Genomic DNA, 9,080 nt, shown 5'->3' on the forward strand with positions numbered 1-9,080 from the left:
ACAGTCCATGTGGTCACAAAAGAGCTGGACATGACTTAGTGACTAAATAGTAGCAACAATTCTGCAGATAACAGGGGGAAAGTGTGCATAGCATTCCAGGGCAGAAGAGGTAGGGAGAATGGGTGGTGGGTATTAAGGAATCACATAGGAATTAATTGGAGAAGGAAATGGCAACCCACTCCAGTATTCTTGCCTGGGAAATCCCATGGACAGAGGAGCCTGGTGGGCTACAGTCCATGTGGTCGCAAAAGAGCTGGACATGACTTAGTGGCTAAACAGCAACAATTCTGCAGATAACAGGGGGAAAGTGTGCATAGCATTCCAGGGCAGAAGAGGTAGGGAGAATGGGTGGTGGGTATTAAGGAATCACATAGGAATTAATTGGAGAAGGAAATGGCAACCCACTCCAGTATTCTTGCCTGGAAAATCCCATGGACAGAGGAACCTGGCAGGCTACAGGCCATGGGGTCACAAAAAGTTGGACACAACTGAGTGACCTCACTCACTCACTAGGAATTAATAGAAGATAATCCATGATAGGGTCTAATTGGTATTTCTGGAGTTACAAAACGCCTGGATGTGAGTGACTTTTGTCTGGAAACCACTAAAGGACTGGATATCCTTAACACAGCGTGCTAAGTTGCTTCAGCCATGTCTGACTCTTTGAGGCCATGGACCATAACCCTCCAGGCTCCTTTGTCCATGGGATTGTCCAGGCAAGAATACTGGAGTGGGTTGCCATTTCCTCCTCCAGGGGATCTTCCTGCCCAAGAGATCGAACCCACGTCCCTTAAGTCTCCTGCATTGCAGGTAAGTTCTTTACCACTTTGGTAAAGAATCTGCCTGCAATGCAGGAGACCTGGGTTTGATCCCTGGTTTGGGAAGATCCCCTGGAGAAGGGAAAGGCTATCCACTCCAGTATTCTGGCCTGGAGAATTCCACGGACTGTATTGTCCATGGGATGGCAGAGAGTCAGACATGACTGAGTGTCTTTCACTTTCACTTTCTTTACCACTAGCGCCACCTGGGAAGCCCCATAACACAGCAGCACCTATTAGTTGGTGAAGCTGGAGACAATAATCTCAGGGAATTGGCAGCAATATTAGGTAATACCCGCATATGCAGGCAGACTGCAAATTCAAAACAATGTTCTCAATAACTACTTGGCAGCAGTCTGTGAGAAACCCCTGCCTTAGCTTGAATTTGTTTCCAGGGGCAAGTTGTCTGAAACAGTAACTGTATCTGTTGATATGGGAAAGCAGGTTGCTAGTTCTAATCTTGTCAGCAAAGGAAATGATAGGATTTACATGATCAAGAAACTTTTGATGGCATCTAAAAACCTCAGGCAAAAGGGGCCATTTGATTACTTCCTAACTGGCATACTGTCAGGAAATCTGTGCACATTAAAGATAACCTATTTCATCCTCTGGATTGGAGGCACTATGTGTCAGTTTATTAGCTGTTTAGCTTTTGTCATAAAAAAAAGAAAAACAAACAAGAAAGGGCTGAGACAGAGGTCCATGAAGAGGCAATGCCTTTATCCCGGTAAACCTTCAGCTTAGGGAGGGAGAAACCGAGGTCTAGTTCATTGCCATGACTTTGCAGAATCTGGGTTTTTACTCCCCCAAATTCCATAAAGAAGCTACAAACAGACAAAATTCTGAGAGCTGAGTTAAGTGAGTGAGACCAATGGGTTAAGGGTTTTTCTTTGAAACATATGAAGAAAAGAGGACCAGGGCAAAATGATATAGGATGGTAAGGATTTACTGAGAATAGATGAAGAAAAGAACAGATATTTGTTTCTATTTTTAAGGCTTAGTGGACAGGCTTAGTACAGTTTTATAATCCTTGGTCAAGTTAGCTATTTTTACATGCAGTTCTACTTTTATTTTATTTATGCCAAAATTTCCAACTCAGGCAAACCACATCCATGGTGAAAGATTCTTCTTTCTCCAGGAGTTTAACCAAACTGTTTTCCTAATGTCAAAGGACCTTCAGTACAAGCAATAGAGCTCAAGAAGTAGCTTTTCTGGCACTGAGTTAACAACCTACAAACACATCAGTAATGGCATGCTGTATTTCCACTCGCAGACATCTTTGTTCTTTTCCTGTTATTATAGCAACTTCTTTTCTTAAATTCAGGTAACCAGCAGTGTGGGAAGCTGGAATCCAGAGGAACCATTATGACTTTGATTTCCAACTGTGAGGAAGAACATGCGTAAGTGGTCACTCAGCATTATATTTATGAGGACAAGGGCTACAAAGATCATGAACATGACCTAGTGTGTAAAGGATGTCTGTTGGACACATCCTGACATGTGTTCCTAGGGAGAGCTAGCCCCCGGCATCTTCTGCAGGGCTAACGAAAATGAATAGGGTCTGCTCTGAAGAAATTTCAAGAGCTGTTGTTGTTCAGTCTCTCAGTTGTGTCCAACTCTTTATGACCCCATGGACTGTAGCACGCCAGGCTTCCCTGCCCTTCACTATCTTCCCAAGTTTGCTCAAACTCATGTCCATTGAGTCGGTGATGCCATCCAGCCATCTTATCCTCTGTCACCCCCTTCTCTTCCTGCCCTCAATCTTTCCCAGGATCAGGATCTTTTCCAATGAGTCGGTTCTTCAAGAGTAAAATGTTATAAACAAAGATGGCACAATGGGACTTCCGTGGTGGTCCGGTGGTTAAGACTCCACAGTCCCGAAGCAGGGGGCCCAGAGTTCAATCCCCGATTGGGAAACTAGATCCTGCACACATGTTGCAATGAAGATCCCACGAGCCACAACTAAGACCCAGGGAAGTCAAAATAATAAATAAATAAAATATTGAAAAACATAAAAATCAATCTAAATCCACACAAAAAACTATAAAAGCATACCTAAATATGAATTGGATATAGAGAAGGAGGAGCCCTCTGAACAGCAGTATATCTCACCAAGGTGGATGGCTCCCTCTGCTCCATGGCCTCGCAGCGTAGGCCTTTGGAGATAAGAAAGTGGGGGAGGATAATAATGCACACTTTAAATCTAAACTCCCCCATGGTGCTCCTATAATTAACTCCATTAATGGTAGATGGCCACCCATGTTTTTAACATCTGTTCTCCTGCTCTCAGATGGAATATCAAAGCAATATCTTTTGAAAGAATTGCTAGAGGAATGCAAGGGCACCAAGGCCTGAAAAATGCAGTTCCATTTCATGGTTTTTAACCTGGTTCTTGAAATGCCAATCAACCACACTTCATGCCTTTGTCCCCTCTAGGAACTTTCTTCCCCAAGACATTCTCATGTCTCCTCCTTTTCTGACTTCCTTATATAAAATAATATCCTTAATCAATCATATTCCTTTACCTTACATCATTTTTATCTAGACACCTGACATTGTATTACAAGTTTATTCAATAATTTATTTATTGCCTTGGGCTCCCACTGGAACATAAGAGACACAAGGCAGGCATACTGCCTACTTGAATTGCTTTGTTCTCCGTGCCTAGAACACAAATTGATGTCTAACGAGCTCCTAGTAAATAGCTGTTGACTGAATGCATTTCACTCTTTCTTAACTTTGTATTTGTCATCAGAACTAGAGTTCCAGGTTGATACTCATCCATGGGTCACTTCTGCCTACTTTATTTGTGATTTAAATGATGTACTTTTACAGGGAAAAGAGATTTCCCTTCCATTTTGTTTTCCTCTTTGAATTTTCTTTAGATAATTAATACATATCCTTGTCTGATCAACTTTTATTATTCCATCCAAGCAATTTGTTAGTCCTGACTTGAAAGACTAACCAGAAGTTTGGCTACAGGACTGGGCTTGGAGATCTTCCAAACATGGCTCAGTTCATTCATTATGTAAATATTTCAACCACAGACCACTGACCATGGGCAAGATTAATAGAACATGGGAAGGAATTTATAGCAGATAATGGGAACATGAAGTCTCTGAATTTTTTAAAGTTTTTTTTTTTTTTAATCTGGAGCATTTAAAAAGTCTTTATTGAAGTTTGTTACAATATTGCTTCTGTTTTTTTTTGTTGTTGTTTGGTTTCAAAGATGTGGGATCTTAGCTTCCTGACCAGGGGTCGTACCTGCATCCCGTACACTGGAAGATGAAATCCTAACCCCTGGACCGCCAGGGAAGTCACCCCTGAATTTCTTTTTTATGCTATATTGGGGAAGAAAGCAGCTACTGGCTTTCCTAATGTAATTATCGAGTACCAGACTGTAGACTATAAATTCAGGAGCATAGAGATATTGTCTGTTTCACTCACCTCTGTATATTCAGGACCTAGAACAATGTCTGATATATAACTGAAGGGAAGTTCATGAGCTGAAGCTTGTTAACTGAATAAATTGAAGTGCATTAACATTAGGTATACAATATTTTGAATGAATCACTGAAAGAAAGAAGGAATATTGCTGTTGGAGAGGGGAAAGGTTAGGGCCACTTTGTTACCTAACTAGATAGGAAGTGAGAAGGACAAACACAATTTTGACCTGTAGTTAGGCTACATAGCATATTCTGTTCTCTCTACATACCGATCTCAGCTGTGCTCTGAGAGTCCCTGGAATCCTGACCCAACGTTATAAATGAATAGCACAGCTCTTTTATTTATTTATTTATTGGCTGTGCCTTGGGGCTTGTGAGATTCCCTGACCTGACCAGGGATTGAACCTGGGACCCCCACTTCAAAAGTTCTGAGTCTTAACTGCTGGACTGCAAGTGAATTCCCCATTTATTTTATAGTTACATTCCTGGTTCGGTTCAGTTCAGTTCAGTCGCTCAGTCGTGTCCAACTCTTTGCAACCCCATGAATCGCAGCACGCCAGGCCTCCCTGTCCATCACCAACTCCCAGAGTTCACCCAAACTCACATCCATTGAGTCAGTGATGCCATCCAGCCATCTCATCCTCTGTCGTCCCCTTTTCCTCCTGCCCCCAATCCCTCCCAGCATCAGAGTCTTTTCCAATGAGTCAACTCTTCACATGAGATGGCCAAAGTACTGGAGTTTCAGCTTTGGCATCATTCCTTCCAAAGAACACCGAGGACTGATCTCCTTTAGGATGGACTGGTTGGATCTCCTTGCAGTCCAAGGGACTCTCAAGAGTCTTCTCCAACACACATTTCAAAAGCATCAATTCTTCAGTGCTCGGCTTTCTTCACAGTCCAACTCTCACATCCATACATGACCACTGGAAAAACCATAGCCTTGACTAGAAGGACTTTTGTTGGCAAAGTCATGTCTCTGCTTTTGAATATATTATCTATATTCTTGGTACAGCCTGTCAATTAAAATGACATAAACTGAACCTGATTTTTCTACATTTGTATACAGGAGTCTGAAAAATCTGGATTAAGTCCAGGTCAATCAGATTTTCCAGGTCTGTGATGACATCCTCGAGTCTTGGTTTTTCATCTCTAGAATGATTATAGCTGTCTCGAGCCCAGTTAGATCTGGTGTGGCTATCTTTACTAACGTTAGTATTCCTGTAATTACTTGAACAATATCCACTTGTCACCTGGACTGCACACACTATGAAGGCATGGACCATCTGTCCTGTTCCCCATTGAATCTGCAGATTGTAACAGAGTACACTGCACACGGTACTTACTTAACAAACGTGTTGACTCAGTGACTCATGCATCACTTGGTATTGCCAAGGACACTGAAATCAGAATGGGTCAGAGCCACCACAGATGGTAAAACATATGTCTTCGGGCTCCTTGATACACACTAGCGAACAGCCCATACTCTGGTTTCACAAATTCTTTATGTCACAGGCTATGTCACCACTATATTTTGAAACTAAAATGTACATACCCATGGGTCCCAGGGCGTTTTCTGGATGTTTCTTTTACCAGGAAGGGTTCCCTCATCTACCTTTAGAAGTTTTCCAGTACCGCAGTCTACTGTCATACTGCAGGTCAAAGTCCCTTTTATGGGTACATAGTGCATTCTCTACCATAAAACGGAGCACAGAATTGTATTAACTAGATCTTGAACAGTCTGGGCAAAATATTCATCTGACTCAGATAATCTGTCCATCTGGAGAAGTTCTGAAACAGATCACCAGATATCAAGTTTTAGAATAATAACATGACCTCAAAGGTAATCAATGTGAACAGGTTCTAAGGATGAGGCAACAGGGCAAAGTGTTCGGCTTTTCTTCCTGCTCGTTTGTTTTGATTAGGTCTGGTTCTTTCCCTAATCCTCTGTTTGCCTGATCTATAACATGGGTGTGTGAGCACCACGCCTTTCCCTAAGACTATAACTTGGACGTCAGCAAGCTTCATTAGCTGCTGTTTACCTCACCTAGGAGAACACAGGGCAGGTGGAAAGTGTCTTTTAATTATCTGTGTACCCACATGCCAGGTGCCACTCACCCAGCTTTCAGAACTGAGATTGGCATCAAATAGACCAGCTACACAAGGAAACAGGGAACAATAGAAACAGAAGGCAGAAAGGGGGCCCCAGAGAGGCAGCTGAGTAAGCAAAGCTTTGGTCTGGGTCCTGCGTTTCAGGATGGGGTGATAGAGACATCGTATGCTTGGAGGCTAAGTAGACACAGATTTGAATCCCAACTGAGGTCTTTGCAGGTCACTTAAATATCTAAGTCTTACTTCCAAGATCAAAACAGGGCTATGCTATTAAATGTCTTGAGTTGTTTTAAAAATTAGAAGACACGCAGGTAAACCATACGAGGCACAGCACTGTCGTGGGTACTTGTCATTGTTTTTGACACTCCAGGGAGAGAGAAGGTCAAGTTTGATAACATCATTGTATGTTCAGATGGGAGAAAGTAGGAACTGTTCTCTTACATGCTAAAAGAAACTACTGTCTACTAATTAGACTCATAATTAGATTTTGAAGATGAAATTTTGCTTCAGAAATAGTCCCTTGCCTCCCTCACCCACTTATTTGGTTTCATTTTCCCCTGAAACATCTTGCCTATAAACTCATTTTTGGTTGTAGCTGTGGTTACTGGAAATGAGTTTAAATGACATATAAGTTTCTGTCATCCTGATGGGCTTCTCTTCCTATCCCAGACACACCACTGATGCTGTCTTATTCCATGTGTCCTGCTTGCATTGATGCTGGCCATAGACCCAAGCCTGCAGAAGGATGTCTTAGATCCAGAGTGACCACACAGACACTTGTATTTGTCCCCTGACCCTTCTGTTCTGTGTAAATCCTAAAATATTTTATAAGAATGCATAATGATCAATGGAGCCAGAAATGCAGCTATAGGTATCTTTGGTAAGTCCAGCTGGTATCACTTTGGTCTTGGGCAGAGCCTTGAGGGAATATCAATTTTTACCTGGCATATCAATCCAGGTAAAAATACGACTTTTACAAAGGTCAATGATAGAGAACCTAAATATATAGGAGGAGAGTTGAAAAGTAAAGGAGAAGGAAGGACTTTGCTGAGTCCACTACTCCACATTCCCAATACACGGGGCATGGGTTTGATCCCTGATTACGAAACTAAGATCTTGTATGCCACATGATGTGGGGAAAAAAAAAAGAAGAAGAAGGGGAGAGGGTTTCCCAATGGTTTAGCCAAAATATCATCCCATATATTAGTAAACAACCTTGGGCATGTTACCTAACCCTAAGTCTTGTTTTCCACAGCTTTAAAATTGGGATAATGAATACCTACCACAAACATTTATTATCATGATGAGGGAAGATGATGTTGGGGAAGCACCTTGCAGATTACTCAGTACATAACAGATACTCAGAAATATCAGTTTCCACCTCCTTTCCAAGAGTCCTCTTCATGGTCAATTCCTGCTCTGTTTCAAGTTCAGGGACATCCTGATGGTAGCTTGAAATTTTCTGTAGTTAGAATATTTACACCATGAAAATTGGAGCTCAAGCTTCAATATTTTGGCCATGTGATGCGAAAAGCTGACTCATTAGAAAAGACCCTGATGCTGGGAAAGATTGAAGGCAGGAGGAGAAGGGGAAGACAGAGGATGAGATGGTTGGATGGCATCACCGACTCAATGGACATGAGTTTGAGCAAGCTCTGAGAGATGATGAAGGACAGGGAAGCCTGGCGTACTGCAGTCTATGGGGTTGCAAAGAGAAAGACACGACTGAGCAACTGAACAACAAATTATTCAGAGCTTCTTCATCCATGTCCCTCCCTAGAAAATTTGTTAAACGTTTAGCAGCATTTACATCACTGAGTTTTGATGATTTATTATTATAAATGTTAATAATGTGTTATTATAAATGTTAATATGTATTAATATCTTTAAGCCTTGATTTCCTTACCTTTAAAGAAGGGAGAATGAACACAATCTGACCATTTCAAGGGGAATTGATGGCAAATAACAAAACAAAAAACTGAAAATGACTGAGAGTAGTAATGACTAAGATTCATGTGAGCAAGAGGAGGTGCTGATGGCATTTCTTCCAGGGAAGAGAGAGAAATGCTGGCAGTCTGTCACTCCTGGTGAGTCCACTGTGGTCCACGATTGGAAGCTGAGATGAGAGGGATCCCATTTGCCACATCCCCTTGGATTGGAGCCTTGGTCATTGAAGAGACACAGGTGAGGGAAGGAGGGAACAGTGTTGGCTCAAATAGTGCAGATTCATGTCGTTATTATTGAGATTCAGTGTATTTTCTTGAATGAATATTTCTTCAATGGCTCTCTGCTCCTAGGACAATTTCCATATTTATTTGAAGTAGAGCTGATTCACATTATGTTATGTTAGTTTGAGGTATGCATCATAGTAATTCAGAATTGCAGATTATTTTCCGTTTACAGTTATTATGAAATCTTGGCTCTCTTTCCTGTGTTGTACAGTATATTCTTGTAGTTTATCTATTTTATACATAGTAGTTTGCACTTCTTAATCCTCTACCTCTATCTTTCCCTTCCCCCTTCCATTTCCCCACTTGCTTGTTCTCTGTATCTGTGAGCCTGTTTATTTTCTTATATTTATTTGTTTGTTTTACTTAGATTCCACATATAAGTGTTAACATACAGTATTAGTCTTTCTCTGTCTGACTTATTTCACTTAGCATAATACCCTCTAAGTACTTCTGTGTTGTTACAAAGGCAGATATCA

At 41.5% G+C, this 9,080-nt stretch overlaps 1 long non-coding RNA gene across 1 annotated transcript; it reads left to right on the forward strand.

Moving 5' to 3' along the window:
• Positions 1 to 956: 956 nt before the first annotated feature.
• Positions 957 to 4,192, forward strand: LOC129647591 (uncharacterized). Its single transcript, XR_008712364.1, has 3 exons — positions 957 to 1,676; positions 2,143 to 2,218; positions 4,048 to 4,192. It is a non-coding gene; the product is annotated as an uncharacterized LOC129647591 (long non-coding RNA).
• The last annotated feature ends 4,888 nt before the right edge of the window (positions 4,193 to 9,080 follow it).

The sequence above is a fragment of the Bubalus kerabau genome, chromosome 3, assembly GCF_029407905.1.
Source record: "Bubalus kerabau isolate K-KA32 ecotype Philippines breed swamp buffalo chromosome 3, PCC_UOA_SB_1v2, whole genome shotgun sequence".
Taxonomy (NCBI): domain Eukaryota; kingdom Metazoa; phylum Chordata; class Mammalia; order Artiodactyla; family Bovidae; genus Bubalus; species Bubalus kerabau.